Source organism: Camelus bactrianus, chromosome 1 (genome assembly GCF_048773025.1).
Source record: "Camelus bactrianus isolate YW-2024 breed Bactrian camel chromosome 1, ASM4877302v1, whole genome shotgun sequence".
NCBI lineage: Eukaryota > Metazoa > Chordata > Mammalia > Artiodactyla > Camelidae > Camelus > Camelus bactrianus.
In genome coordinates this window covers 17,309,021-17,325,703 of record NC_133539.1, presented here as the reverse complement: position 1 = coordinate 17,325,703, position 16,683 = coordinate 17,309,021, and the positions used below count along the sequence as shown (strand labels likewise).

Below are 16,683 nucleotides of genomic sequence, written 5' to 3'. Positions count from 1 at the left end.
GTGGGTCATGTTGGCACGTTCTTGTTGTATAATCAGCCCCAAAGTCACAGGCCTCGGAGGATCTTTTGTGAAAACAGTGCTAATGATGTTAAACTTTACCTGAGCTCTGTGCTCCTGGACAACCATCAAGGTTAGGGAGTCCCCCACCCTTTTGTGTTTCAGGAAATGGCTACTGCAAAGAATCACCCTTCCCTATTGACATAGATAAGCCTTGTGAATGACGCCTAGTTTATCTATGACAAGACCAAGCACAGACACTCCAGATTCCTTTTTTTGTTTTTTTCTTCAGAATGATTAGCTGAACTATTTGTACCCGCTGACCAATCTGGGCAACATACTCGGTCACTTGACTTAAACACCAGTTAAGCCTCTACTTCCCCACAGGCCCTGAACTTCGACTGCCCTTTAAGATGAAGCAGGAGTTGGTTTGAAGAATAATCCCTCCAAAAAGACCCCGTTCTGGAATCTACTGACTTTGGAGGGAAAAAACATTACAAACTTCCATGCCTAACTGTCTGATTACGCCACCCACCCATCCCACTCCTCCATGTCTGGTCATTCTAGACCTGGTTTCTCCTCTTTATAAGAGCAAGTTCCTTTCTGCCTGACCATTGAGGTGCTTGCAGACCTGATCTTAATATTCTCCTTATTCTAAAAGTGCCTCTCCCCTTGTTGCAGTAGATTTCTCCTTCTAGCAATTCTCCTTTTGAATGAAATCTCTCCTTATCTAAGCTTGGGTTTGTTTTGTATTTGAAAGTGTAAGTCATCAGTGTCACTGTTATTAACACATAGTGCTGGTAAGCTGCCCTCAAAACTCCATGGACACCTGGCGACACAACAATACTCTTAGTAGCATTCATAGTGTTTCAGTGTATTCCATGCCATGTATGTGGACGGGTATTTTGTATAAAATTGTATAGTTGAGAAAATCAAATAACAAATACGAAATCTGACCTAACCTGACTTAAAAATAACTACGTGGATAGTTTTTTTTTTGAAAAGCAGATAGATCTGTTGAAATATAAATTGTTCAAAATAATTTTTAAAAGGTTGAGAAGCCATCAAATTTATGTAAAGAGCTGGTTTATGTTAGATTTTCAAGCCTCACAAAAGTTCCACAAATAAAAAATAAAAATAAAAGTAATAATTACATTCTCTTGTATTAGTAGATGTAAAATTCTAACTAAATTAAGCAATAAACTCAAAGAATAATCTGCCACAAATGACTGAGTTTTACTTAATGGACTGTTTAATATTAAATGAGTGTTAATATGTTAATGCACAGATAGATGAAAATTTAAATAATGTTACAAATTGTATGAAATATAACATGAGAACTCAGTATTCCAGTCAACATAAAATCTGACCATAGCTAAAAATAGAAATATGCTTAGAAAAAGACCACATTTTAAAGCATAATAAAATGTTCATCTTTTTATGATAGGAGGTTCTGTTTATTTTCTTAATTATTGCTCAATTTAAATTAGTTCTACAATATATATAAATTAAGAATATAATAATAATTTGTTCAGAAATAACACACGCTGCATGAACTAAGGAGTAAAATAATCCAATTTTCACTGCAGCCCTGGACTCGAAGTACATTTTGGCTGGTAAATCTTTGTTTGCCACTCAGACATACGGGTAGGATTAGATAAATTTGACCAGGGACTCAGGTCCCTTATTGCAAACTGCAAAATGTGAATAAACAGAGTGCCAGGACTCTGCTTGGGCAATTGTTGCTGCAGGGTAATTGGCAGCAAACATTGTTTTGCTTCTGTTGATCATTATTCCAGAGTAAGTAATTACACTTGATTGCATACAATGCTATTTTCATTAGTATTACTGATATTGCCTGAAACAGGGATGATCCAGTCTCACTGAGATTTCACAAAGTGAGATTTTGGGGACATAGCATTTCTTCTTGCCACCCTTCAGTCTAGTGATCTTTTTGATAAGACCTGCTAGGACAGCAGAATTCTCTATTTATTTCAGTAATTCCATATTTATTTTGTGATTTTTTTCAATTGTTCTTTTTTCCTTCTGCCTTTCAATTCAATTCATAGCACTTCACAGAGAAATAAGAATCAAAAAAGATAAGTCAAATATATCTACTAAAGCACAGATTTTAATCCTCTTTTATAATTAAAGTAAGTGAGCTAAAAAACAGTAAAGTATTTGATGCAATAAATAGCTTAATACTATTGTCTTTTCCTGAGAAAATAGTCACATAGACTTCATAGAGAGAATTTCTTAGATACTTTTTATAACAATTTCTTGTCCTAACTAACCTCTAGTTAAAATAAATAAATAACTAGTTACATTAAATATAAATAAATAAATATGGTATAAAGTAAATGAGGCATCTTTTGGGACTTAAATTAAATAAATTGTAATGTCTATGATCTTGCAAATTATGATTTTTTTTTCTATTGTGAAGATGCTATGGACTGAATTATGTTTCCCGTAAATTCACTTGTTGAATTCCTAACCCCAATGTGACAATATTTGGAGATAAGACTTTTAAGAGTTAATTAAGGTTAAATGAGGTCACAAGGGCAGGGTCTTATTCTGGTCGGACTGGTGGCCTTTTAAGAATTGGAAGAAAGCAACCATCTAAAAGGCAAGAAGAGTACTCTCACCAGAACCCAATCATGCTGGCACTTTGATTTCAGATTTCCAGTCTCCAAAACTGTGAGAAAACAAATTTCTTTAGTTTAAGCTACTTAATTACGTTTCATTTCATTATGGCAGCTAGAACAGACTAAGATGCATGATTTTAACCAAACATTTTAACTTTTTCAACTGAGGTACAAAGACATGTAAAATTGAGACCATTTCTAAAAAGATGTAGTTTAAATTCCAGTACAAATAGAATATACCAAATGACAAGCAATACCGAAGTTTCCAAGAAATATGTGATGCTATCAATAAATAGCTCCATTGAACCCTACTGGCTCATGCTTCTAGAATTTATTTGGGGGGCGAGTTACTAACCCATTTTCTCAAAATTATTTACTGGGGACTAAAAATGACAAGGGAAACTCACTGTTTGCAAAACATGGATAATATAAGCATGAGGAGTAGTGTGTGCTAAATTATACCCCAAAGTGCATGGTGATCTGTGAGAGTAGGACAAAGTCTGACCTGGGCAGTCGTTGGAGAGATTAAGCTGTTACGTTGCAGAGCATAGTTTGCAGATCCTCAATAAAAAATGGGAATTAAAATGTAATTTTCCAAGGGGGCTGTGTGTACTTATATGATTTTTTTTCTCACAATTTCAAAATATCAACAAAGTAAGTGTTGACTTTATGGTCCTTTTCAATATTGTAACGTTTTTTAAGGTTCAGACACAGAAATTTTATTTTCTTATTTTTGCATTTGTAAGATTTTCTTTTCTGGTGTTAAAATTCACTTTCAAACACATGATCAGGAAATAACAAGATGCCAGTTGTAGAAATTATGCAGTTTTTAAATTTTCTCGGTTGTTCCTTTATCCACTGAAAGTGTTAGGAAGTTAGATAAGTGGGGGCACCGGGCAGACAGGTGGAGGAGAGAGAGAATGTTCTGAAAGATGGCATTATGCCCGACTCCAGCATAAAGGGACTTTACTTCTTCTAAATGAGTGCCAGGAAGAAACTGGTTAAAACCTGACAGCCAAGACTGTGAGGGAGCAGAGAAGTCTTAACCAGACATGACCCAGTGTTCATTGTATTATAATTAACATTGTGGTTTAGGCACCCCCCCCCCCCATGGGTTTTTGTGTGTACATGCACAAAGAGGCCAAACATGACTAAGCATTCCAGAGACAAGAGCTGTCAATCAATCAAGAGACCACCTCTAAGCGAGGGTGTAAGACAAAGGGGAGACAAAGACCACTGCGTTTTCCTCCTTGGATCAGCACCCCATTCCTGGAGGTGTACTTTTCTAAATAAATAAATAAATAAATAAATCTTTAAAAATCTTTCATTACACAATGCACTGACTCCCAACTGCAAACTTGTCTTTTGGGTATGACAAGGACTGGAGTTTTTACCTTTTTGGGTAATAAAAGTAATTCCACAATCCAACATTTTTAGGCAAAACCTTTTTTACTTTTGTTGGTTTCTGCTTGTTTAGGCAACAACAACTTCATCTTTAGTATCAAGCCTTCACTTGGACTATGAAAGGAAGCGTGTACCACAGAGGATCCCAAACTCAGACGTCTGTCTTACAAACTTCACTGATAACCTTTCGCACATTGGCAGCTATCATTTGATCCAATGTTGCTATTTTGGTCTCTAGAAATTTCTCTCTTCAACTACCTTAATTTCATGTCCAGTTTTAAATAATTCAAGTATTTGGGGATGTCATGGCAAGTGGAATTTCGAATAAGCTTTGAAAATCTTTTTTCCAGTTTCTTTTTTAATGGATTAATCTCAGGTATTCTTTCTGGAATAGCCACTTTAAAGTCTGCATGAATTTCATCATCCAAAATCCTCTGAATCAGATTAGTTCCCTCTGCAGATGCAGCTATGTTTTCTTCTGCTCTTGTAATCTTTGATGCATCTCTGTAAATACAGCAGCTTTATTAATTTCTGAAGCAAAAGGGTATGGAAACCTAAGAACACTGGCAAATGACTTAACTTTTTATTTTTCTTTTTCCCATGTGCTAAATCCAGTGTCAAATCCAAATAAGCACCTTGCTTTGGATTAGTACAGTCCTGAATTTGAAATTTCTTAAGTGAATAGCTTTATTAACCTTGTATATCTCCTATGGGTATAAGTGCTTTAAACAGACATCTTCAGGATTGCTTTCCACATAGTGGTATGACTTCTACTTTTTTAATCTTATCTTTATTTTTTTTCTTTCTCATTTGATGCTTTTCCTTTGAAATCACTTTTATTTTTGGCTTTGTAGCAGCAGCAAAATGTCTGATGGGCATTTGAACATTTCCAGAATGAGAATAAAGAGATAACTGATAAACTGTCTTAGAAAGATTGTGTCTTTGATGAAGTATTAAGACTGTACCAAGGCATCTCAGGGGCACTATTTTGGATTATGTTGACCTATTATAACCTTTTTGTTTTCAAATTTGCCAAAGCAAAGATCTCCCTATTACAGATTCCAATTTTAACTTTCAGTATTTTTTATTATATGGAGATTGCTCTATGAAAAACTCCAGATTAAGACCAATCTATTTCTTCTCTCTGTATTGATGAAATAGATTGAAGATGCTACTGATTTGATGGATTTTGCATAACTTGATAATTCAAGTCATTTCTATCAGACTGGCACCACATTCCCCAATTCTCTAGCCATCTCTAGAAGCACATCTTTAAGGAAATTCTGAGGTTAAACTAAAGTATGGCTAATATTAGTTACTCTGCTGGTGTTCTCTCTATTAGCAACACTACGTAGACATTTAAACTCTACATGATAGAAAAAGAATTGGACTTCATTCTCACGTTGCCATGGAAATGGGTTTTCTTTTATCTTACTTGCTACACTTGCTACTGTAATTTTTTTGAACGTCATATTCTATGAGTCTCATATTGTACATTTTGATAAGCAAGGAATAGACTAGAGCTCTGACAAGAGGATAGTGAGAGAGGAGTACACTAAAGGGAGGTGTTTCATTTAATAGGATAGCATGTATTACTGGAAAGTAATTTGGTACCTAACGCGTTTGAAATTTATATATATGTATATATATTCAAATTTGTTGTCTTTGGAGAGGAGTGAAATTATACAACTATCTCTCAGGGGAGAAAAAATATGTATATGTATATACTATACTGTTCTTAAAATATGTATATGTATGTACTATAACCTCCTTATTGGTTTCATTTTAACTAACTCAACACTAAAATTAAAGTTTCTTTCTTTTTACCTAATTTTATTTGCTAAATGGCCCCATGAATCCCTAAGTTAATCATTTCTACTCTTCTAACTTATAATAAATTTATAATGATCTGCTCAGAGAAGGTCTTCCTCTTTGTTACCTCATATGAACAATTAGATTCTTCTTAGTTGCCCCAGATCAGTTTCACATCTTGCCCTTATATGTTAAACATCATCTTGCTTCCTATAAACAATTTTTTTTTTTACTCTCTCTTTTCTATACATTATAGAGCACTGTCACCATTTCAGAATTTAAGTTCAGTGTGTGTACTCACACTGATTCTGGTCGTAGTGATACATAATATCAGTGGAACTGCGCACTGTAATAGGAAGAAACCAACATGTAGGAATTCTGCTCAGTATCTCTAAGCAGCATTAACTGACTGAACAGCATGCCAGGGACACAAAAATCATTGAATTGCTAAAGTAAGACTTGGCAATTTGTCTTTTCCCCTTTAAAGCATTCTGGTAGTGGAGGATTAGAATAAGGAGGAAGCAAACACTGTAATAATTGGGTCAGCAAATAAACCTGCATTCCAGTCATTAATACCAAGCCACTGGTGACTGAGTATTCAGCACATGCTTAATTATTATTCTCAGTTGATAGGGTGGAGACATTCCTCACAATTGCCTCTTTATATGGTTTTCATGGAACTAACCTGTAAAACACATTTTCTTCTAGACAAAATAACCTCTTAAATCTACCTCTCTTTTCTTCCATTCTAGTCTCTAGTCTGTGTTTCATTAGGTCTGTTTCCAGTACTGTTTTAGTGGTTTTTGTGAGGCTTTTTGGCGTAAAAGACTTAAGAAAAAAAAATCAATTTATTCAGGAAGATTCTTTTACTTTTCTTGTTTCAGTTATAGCCCATATAATTTCATAGACAGGTTTTTAAAAACTTTTAATCCTAGGGTTATAATTCTCTTTTTAATTTTATAAATAAGGGAACCCTCAGTGACAAAGCAACTTTCCCGGAGTAGAAATGTACCACAAACAACAAAATAAATCACCCTTCATCGTTGGCTTTTACTCTTCTAAAGGAAATTTTCTCACAATTTATTGTTGACACGTCGCACTATGTATTTTTTGTTGTTGTTCAGGCTGTCCTGTGTACTGTAAGATGTTTAGCAGTACCCCTGGTCTCTATTCACTGGATGCTAGGAGCGCCTGCGTACACCCAGGGATGACAATCAGGAATGCTTTCAGACATTCCCCTTTGCCACTATTATTGTGTGTGCTAAAACCACATCTTTGCTGTGCCAAATTTATTAAGTTATCTTTTCTTCCCATTATACATACTTTTCTTTAGGGTGCTGATTTTCAAGGGTCAGTCCTGCTACTGTCTGAATGTTTGTCTTCCCCAAATTCACATGTTGAAATCCTAATGCCCAATGTCATAGCATTAGAAGTGAAACCTTTGGAAAATAATTAGGTCATAAGGGCTCTGTTCTCATAAATGAGATTAATACAAAAGGCTTGAGAGAGCTCCCTAGACACTTTTGCCATGTGAAAATACAAGAAATTTGCAACCTGGACAGGGGCCCTCACTGGACCATGCTGGCACCCTAGTCTTGGATTTCCAGCCTTTAGAACTGGGAGAAATAAGTTACTTTAACATGCTTATAGGCATTCGAGGCTGCAGCATTTTGTTATAGCTTGTTAAACTTTAAAAGGTTTTCCCTGAAGCATTAGGTCTGGTCTCTATTGCTCATTAACTTCTTAGCCAACATTATATGGGTCATGGTAGATTTGCATACGTTATATACGTCACAAATTGGTTAAATCCAAATTTACTATTCATGGGGGGAGGGTATAGCTCAGCGGTAGAGTGCATGTCTAACATGCGTAAGGTCCCAGGTTCAATCCTTAGTACCTCCATTATAAACAAACAAATAAACAAACAAACCTAATTACCCTATCAAAAAAAAAAACTAAATTACTATTCATTTTAAGATTTGCAAATGTTGCTTGATTCTTGTAAAACAAAATGATAATATTTGCAATCAAAGAGCTTATGGAGGAAAGACATCATCTGCTTGTAGGATCTACATTGGTCTTTGTTTCATTCCTATTCATGTATGGATGTAGTATACAAACAGACATACAGGCACAGAGCTGCTTCTGTGCATAATCATCTTCTGCTCTACAGCAGCTAGAACAATAACATGACTGTACTAAAAACACTTACATTTGTTTTATTGTTTCTTTTACTTATAAATCAGGTAGGAAGGGACAAAATGTTTTGTCAGTTCAATTTCTATATAACTAGCTTTCTGATTGTCCCAAATGGATTGAATAATTATTGATTCACAGAAACAGATGCTATGATTGAAATGCATTGATGTAACATAATGATGTAATGATGTTAATTTCACACACAGGTAGTGGGAAAACCATTTTTTAAAAATTTTATATAAAGTAATTTATCTATAGAGATTAAGGATTTTTTTCCATGTAGTTAGTTGGAAATTTTCATATGTCTGTAAAGCCAAATTATATTTAGAAATAAAAATGCATATGCAAGAAATTGGCTGAGTTTACATGGGAAGAAATTCACTAAAGCACGAACTATACCACAGAAGTATTGATGCTAGAGGAACAAAGGAGAAGAGAGAAAATGTGTTCATAAAATCCATTGTAGAATTTCCTTTCTAATTTGAGAAACTAACACACAAATATAAAACATAACACCTTAGAGTTTACTATAAGTAATGTTATGGCCTGAGTGCTTAACAGTTAAAAATTTCCAGTGATGGCAAGAGGAAGATAGGAATGATCAATAGCAACCATGGTTTATCTCTGGAGTTCCATAAAATCTCCAGATGTGCAACACAGGTATAAATATGACCACACTCATCTTTGCAAGTTTACTCAATAACATGAAACTGTATCTGTTTGCCTCTATATCTCAGTATTTACATAACTTATAGTACCACAGAACAGTTCATTTTGGTAAGGTTACTGTTTTCTTATGGAAATAAATCCTAGCATTTTGATTTTGACCTTCATGTTAAAAATTAAGCAATACAGATGCAATAGTTTTCAGTGTTTTCCCTTCTTTATAAGCTATGATCTTCATCTATATGTTTGGGATAGTGAAAATGAAATTTTCATGAATGTTGTACGTCTTCTTCTTTTCTTTGCAACCACACTTGAAAAAGGGAAGCTTTTTTGTAAGAACATCCTTGAGGCAAACATTTGAATCTCTAAAGAAATTGCAGGGGGGAAGTTATAGCTCAGTGATAGAACATGTGCTTAGTATGCACAAGGTTCTGGGTTCAATCCCCAGCACCTCCATTAAAATAAATAAATTAAATAAAAACCTAATTACCACTGCTCCAAAAAAGACTAGTTAAAATTAATTAATTAAAATAAAAAATAAATTACATACCCAGTAAAAGTAGTCTACACACATTGTTAATAGCTATAAAACAGGATTTGGAATAGAACTTCTTTCTTTTTTTAGTCTTCCAGAATTGTGGCTAAATCCTAAAGCAGAGGAGAAAGGAGACTCTAATAACAAATTATTAATGTTTTATACAAAATCAATATAAAAAGCTGTGTAGTATAGACTAACAATGAATATTTAAAATGCTCTTTTAAAAATACTAAGTTTAAAATACCAATATAATATGATATATTTAGAAATAAATCTACCATTGTTTAAAATCTTTAAAGTGAAAATTATAAAACTTTAAAGAAATGTGTAATACATATTTCCAATAATAATCATACCACAAATTTAATTTCCATTGTAAGAATTACAATGCACTGAGATGAAAAAACCTGGGGAAAAAAAGCAAAACATATGAAGAAGAATTTTATTGGCAAGGAACCATATTTTTGTTTAGGAGCATCCAAAATAAAACCACAAAGAGATATAATTTTGCCATCTTCAGGTTGACAAATGATAGCAAGAGACAGAGAGAGAGACTGGAAAGAAGAAAAGGAGAAAAAGAGGGAGAAAGAGGGAAAAATGGTCATCAACCAGTGTTTGTAAGTGGACAGAGCTCTTATTTGTCACAGCAACTTTTAGAACTGTTTGATACTACCTATTAAAGTAAAAATGACTATACACTACTACCCAGAAAATTTTTTGCTAAGTGTATGTCTTAGAGAAACTCTTGCTCACTTACACAATAATGTGTTTTCATTTGTTGAAAATTATTTGAATTTCCACCTTATGCAAGGCACTGATGGAGACATTCATGAAGCCTACATTCCAGTGGGAGGGGATAAGTATTAAACCAAATAAGTAATTTCTTTCTGATGTTGATTAAAAAAAAATAAAATAAAGCAGGCAAGAGTAATGAATAGTAGAGACTGATATGGGAAATTTTCTCTAAAAATGGCAATTGGAGACAAGATCTGAATGAGATACAGGAGACAGCTGTGCACATCTGGGAATGAGGATTCCAAGCGGAGGATACAGCATGTACAAAGATGCCCAAACATGATTGCCTAGAGAGTTTGAGAAGAAGAGCATTTCAGAAATGTTTATAGTGGCTAATGTTCTTAAAGAAAAAATTGACACAACTTTATATTAACAATAGAATGGATAAATTATGCTACACTTATATAAAAGAATGTTAGATGGCAGTCAAGATAAATTAATAAACCTGATAATTATTAACTATCTGTTAATAAGTCTGATTCCATTTTTGATATTTGACTGCTGACATCTCCTCCCTCTTCCTTCCTGCTCAAATCTGTGAAAATTAATAAGAAAGCTCAGGGGCTCCCTTCTTTGGCACCAGTGGGAAGTTCAAATTTATAATACTGCAATTTATAATGGAAATATATATTTGGTCTTCTGGCACAGAGGTCCTAAAATCCTTGGAATCTCCTGTGCTGAGCGCAATGAAAATGTCTTTTGTCATTTTAATAAAGTGACTTTTGGACCATACCTAAGGATTTGGGTTGACTACCAGGAGAACTAGCCCTGTGATTAGAAAGTGGGAACTTTCAGTCCCACCCCACTAACCTCTGGGGACAGGAGAGGGGCTGGAGGTTGAACAGACTGCCAGTGGCCAATGATTCAATCAATCATACTTAATGTAATGAAATCTCCATAAAAACAGAGAAGAATGGGGTTCAAAGAGCTTCCCGGTTAGGGAAACAGAATGCTTCCTCGTGCCAGGCCCCAAATGCCATGAAGACAGAAGCTCCTCTGTTCACGACCTCCCACCATATAACCCTTCATCTGGCTGTTGATTTGTATCTTTTCATAAACTTTGTAATAAACCAGTAATCTAGTGAGTAAACCTGTTTCTTGAATTCCAACAAAACTCTAGCAAATTAATCAATCCCAGGGAGGGGTTTGTAGGAAGCTGTGACTTACAGCTCATTGGTCAGAAGCAGGTCACAATCTAAACTGGAGACTGGCTCTGAAGTGGGGGGCAGTCTTGTTGGACTGAGCCCTCAACATGTGGAATCAGATGCTATCTCTGGGTACAGGGTCCCCCTGGGTGGCAACACCCATAAGGAAAGGGCAGTCACTAAGTTTTACTCTCCTAAAAGCAGGTGGTTTGCTAAGACTCTAAAAACTGCTTTGCTGCTATTGTTACCTATTCCTCTTTTATCAGAAGAAGATCATGATCTTTGGGGTCACAATAAAAAATTCCAAGGTACCATCCTGGCACAATCAAGGTATGAATTCAAACATGACTTAAGACTAAGTCCCTAAACTCAATAAAGCTACCATTGTTGTGAGGGAAGTTCCTAACCCTTATGATACTTTCTTGAGAATCTCTGGAGGAAAAAACATATAAATATAAATGGCGTGAAGAGGACTCAACTAAATCCCCTGCATTACATTCAGTAACTGTTAAAGAAAACAAAAACAAAAACAAAAACAAAAAACAACTGAACAGAGTGGGAGGAAACAAAAAACTGAATCATATGTCTGCAGTTTTCTGATTTAAATTAGATACTCAACACTTACTAAAAGAATTTATATAAGAAGAAATATAAAATGGCACTGATGGTTTTTGTGCTTCTACAAAATAGGTTATAAATTAATTTTAATATGTGTTAAAATGTACCAATTGACAAACTTTCATGGACTTAATTAACACTGGGGCTTAAATTATAGTTTAGTCTGTGAGTCCTAATAATTTTAAACAAAATATCCTCTTTAATCTAAGGAAAGTTACCAAAGATAAAATAGAGGAAAGCAGGTACACTTCGCCTTAACCATCAGAACTCATGTCTTTCCCAATTCCCCATGGTCATAGCACCTATTGCCTTAAAATGTCTTGGCATGGATGGATATACTTTGACTCAACAAGCAAAATATTAAAGTAAACAGTCATGAATAGTAACTAATAATAATAAATTAAATTAAATTTGAATTAGGATTTTAGCCCTTAAAATCCCCTTGACAAAATACATCTCAATATAACTTAAAACAAGACCTTTAAAGATTGAAACTGATTATATAAGGCCTGTTTAGATAAGTGGTGATTATCCCCACTGCTTCTCTACTTAACAGCTCAATATGGCCTGTTCTTAAACCTGGAAAGAATGACTGGTGCTTCACGGTAGATTGGCTCCCATACTCAATATCATTGAAATTACTGACTCCATTCAGTCAGAAACTGGTAGATCCTTTGTCATAGATTTGGTGATATTCTTCTCAGGGACTATTTCACCAGCATTTCAACCCCAGTGTGCCTTCACCTTCAAAAAGACATGGTATGTCTTTACCTAGCAACCCGTGGGGTACAATAGCCTTGCCATCACACACAATTCTTGCAGCCAAGATCTCAACCACATCCAGCTTTCTCCAGGAACACAGATACATCATCACAGCAATTCCATCTTTCTGTTAGTTGACTCATTTGACATACAGAGTCAGGACATCCAAATATCCACAGAGAATGTCTAAGAAGGAATGGGCCACTGCCACACGTAAAGTACTAGTTCCCACCATCTCAGTACATTTCTGAGAATCACCTGGTCAGTGGAGATGTTTCATCCCTGACATTGATAAGAAAGAGCAGCTAAACCAGCACCCATAATATTAAAATGGACTCAATATCTTTTAGGGCTTTTTGGGTTCTGAAAAAAAACATGTTTCTAATTTTAAATTTTATCAAAGCCTAGAAATGCTTTTATTCATAATTTGACCCTCTTTGAATGTCCCTCCTTCCAACCAAAAAACTCTAGAGTCTGTCTAAATTACATTGTAGCAGATACTCCAAATATTTCCCCCCAGAGACCCCTTCATTCTACAGAATAGAGGAAATTCCTTTCATGCCTCCTAGACTCCTAGGACCAACTGATGGTCATAAAACTTCCATAGGCTTCCCAATGTAAGAAACTCTTCTTTGTTGCATGTTACCTGACATTAGGGCAAAAATTGCTGGATATATACATGGATCTTATTGAAAGAGAAGCTTTCACAGGCATTAAACATGGAACCTTCTATACCCAACTGCCCATTACGAGTTAGGCTGTGGAAGAAGCACTCCAGAAGCTTGACATGGCCTCTTGCTAAATGAAAACAGTGTTAATAGAATAGAATGAATCCTGGGCCCTCTAGCATATTCCTTACTCAAGGGGGTGGCTTGGCTATCCTTAGTACCTTTCAGATGCCATGATGTGGATGCAGTCATTCCTCTAACAAATCTTTTGATTACGTGAGAGTCCATTGGGATTAACTGACTGAACATCAAAGAGAATTCATATAATATATGAATGGCAGCCCCGTCATTACATGTGCTAGAGCCCTCAGGGGAGTCAGCACCATCCTCTCCTTAACCATGTATCTCGGATCAAGACCAAGACACCTGGGTCAGTACAATAATGGATGGCTTGGGCAGCAACAGCCCCATCTGCACATTTTGACAGACAGTAGGACCATTTTCAATGGTATGACCATCTGATCTGGCCAATAGCCAAAACAACAATTCCTTATCCAGGGCTGCCCCATCTGGGAATAAAGATCACTGAAAATCTCTTACTTCATAGATACCCAAAATATAAAGCACAATCATACATGTCTTTGCATGCACTAAAGTCACAATACACAGCTTCATCAAGACACTGCTTATCCCCTTTAGAGTTCAAGATATCATTGACAGTTACCAGGGCACACATTTCACATCTCAAAATACTCAATGCTGAGCTCTCAAACAGCCATTCACTGCGACTTTGACATCCCTAAGTGGCCTCAGGTTACCAGACTGATAATGTGCCAGCCGTATAGCTTATTTAAATAAAATTCAATCAAATAGAACATGGGGAACATGGCATAGCTCATCAATCTCCAGGACTGAATAAAAGTCTGGCTCCCTTTTTGATGTTTGACTGCTAAGAACTTCTAAGCCCTCCCTTTTCTTCTTTTCATCTTCCCTCACATGTGGTCAACCCCAAGATAAAGCCCAAGTGCTTCCTCTTTTTGCACTAGTAGGAACATTAACCCTCACCCTGGCCTCACCCCAACCATAATAATAACCAGAACCATTCTCTGCTCTTTTTGTTCTCAAGTCATTTTCAGACTTGCATGGAAACCTGCCTGGCTCTCTTTAGAAAGTCTCAGTATGAGTAATAAAACTTTCAGTACTGTCTTGTTGTGTGTGTGTTTGTATGTATGTACAAGTGTGTGTAGTGTACATATAATATTTGTGTATAATATAAATATAACATATATTTCCACATACATGAAAATATGTATATATATGGAAAATTACAGATAAATGCAATTAAAGTTAGCATAAATTCACAAGAGTGGCTATATAGGCAGTGAGGGTGGTAGATGAACATAAAATATATAGAAAATAGATATAGGATATATAGAAAATTTTTAAAAGATTGGAAATGTTGTATTTTCTAAGCTGGTTGGTAGGCACATTGAAAACCATTTTTCCTTCAAACACTTAACTTGAATGTTTGCATTCAATTGTAGAATGCAAAGAGGATAATATCAATATTCTAGTCATAGGAAAAATGAAAATGAAAACTTGAATTTGAAGGGAAGACAAATTTCAGGCATTTGAAAGGAAATTTGAAAGATTTAAAAATTTTTTAGTTGTACATGAACAATAAGAGTTTCCACAGCAATACAGACGAGATACTATCTAACGAATAGCCCTCATCACTGGAATTTGAATTGTTCCTTATCTATTTATCATATGGCAATATTAACTTCAACAACAAAAACTTTAAAAATTAAGGCAAACTAAAATATTTTCAAGTGACTTAGGAAAAATTTAACTTAACACTAACGGCCTGCATTTTCATTGTGCTTAATACAGATTATAATTTTTATATACTATTAAATTATGACTGAATGTCACTGACATATGATGAGTTTAATATCTTCAAGAGTTAGATTTAAAGTCAGAGTTCAGAGGTAAAATCTTGCTGTGTTAAATAATTTCTATGGCCCTCTGTTTCCCCATCCATAAAACAAGGATAATAAAAACCTTTGCAAGAGGTTTGCTGTAAGGAATAAAAGATAATAAAAGTGAAAATGACTTTCACAATGTCTGACTTACATAAGGGATTCAATACATTTTTGACATGATTTAGGAATGCTCTTAAAATAAGAAAATATTTTAAATATTTTATATGTGTGCTTCACTGCTCCCTAATGAAACAGTGTAGAACTGGCTCTTGCCCCTTGAACACTGACATAAATTTAGACTATTTATTAAGTGCCTGCAAGTTTAGGGACAATGAGAAGGGTCAGCATGATGAGTTTCGTAAGACAGGAATCAGGGAACACTCAGGGACCAATAACATCAAAATTCCAGCATTCATGTATTTCTCAGGAACACAAATTTGTTGCTGGGGGTGGAAAGAGTGACAAAGGACTGGCTGCCAGTTCTGATAAAATTGTTAATTTGAATTACCAGACTATTGCTATTTAAGACTGAACTTCTGTCGAACTTCCTGATATTCTGAATTTATCCCATGTCATCTCTGCTTCATGTTTGAACCCAAAAATTTGTGTGTGTCTTTTCACATCTATATGTGACTTCTGCTTGATTTCTGTGAAGATCCAAAACAGAAGAGAATGGAAATTACAAGTCTAGCTAGGGCAGAGGTCATGCCCAGTGGAGACAGTAATGGAGCTACTCAGGAAGGAAGTTCAGGTGACCAAACAGAAGGAGGTCTATGGGATCAAGTTACAGTGAGAAACAGCAGTGGTACTGAGCACTCCATCCAGAGGCCAGTGCTGCTATACGGTGGATGATCCTGTTAATTGTAGCCTGATCTGGATACATTTAAAATTAAACCCCTAGTGGATGAGTATAGCTCAATGGTAGAGCACATTCTTAGCATGCATGAGGTCCTGCGTTCAATTCCCAGTACTTCCACTAAATAAGTAAATTAGTAATAAAAATAAACTCCAATAACTTTTGAGGCCCACTGGGAAGTATTCAATTGAATAACACCCTGCAGAGATGCTACCTGATGTTGATCTTTTATTTGTTATCCTCAGCCCCATCCTGGCATAGGAAATTTGGGTGTTGCTGGAGACAGAAGGGACTTTGTAGCTTTCAATTGTAATTTAGCCTTTATTCTCTAAGCCTGAACTTAAAATTTTGAAAAAATAATTTCTACCTCTGTACTTTAGCCACAATTACCAAATGGGTTTTTTCAAAAGTATCTTAAAAATACTGTAAGGAAGGTGTTGGAGAAGGTCATCAGGGAGGATGTGACCGTGACTTCTGATTGAACTGTGAGCTTGACCTGGGCAATCAGAGACTCCTCAACCCCTCCCCAGTCCTTGTGATGTATGTTTGCCCATCTTCCTGTAGCTGGAGCTGTTCCCGGGATGTAGCCTTGA

The 16,683-nt window shown here is 35.5% G+C and overlaps 1 pseudogene; it reads right to left on the bottom strand.

Annotated features, from left to right (window-relative positions):
• Positions 1-4,075: 4,075 nt before the first annotated feature.
• LOC105070420 (large ribosomal subunit protein uL1m pseudogene) overlaps positions 4,076-16,683 on the bottom strand; it is a 112,700-nt pseudogene continuing 100,092 nt past the window's right edge.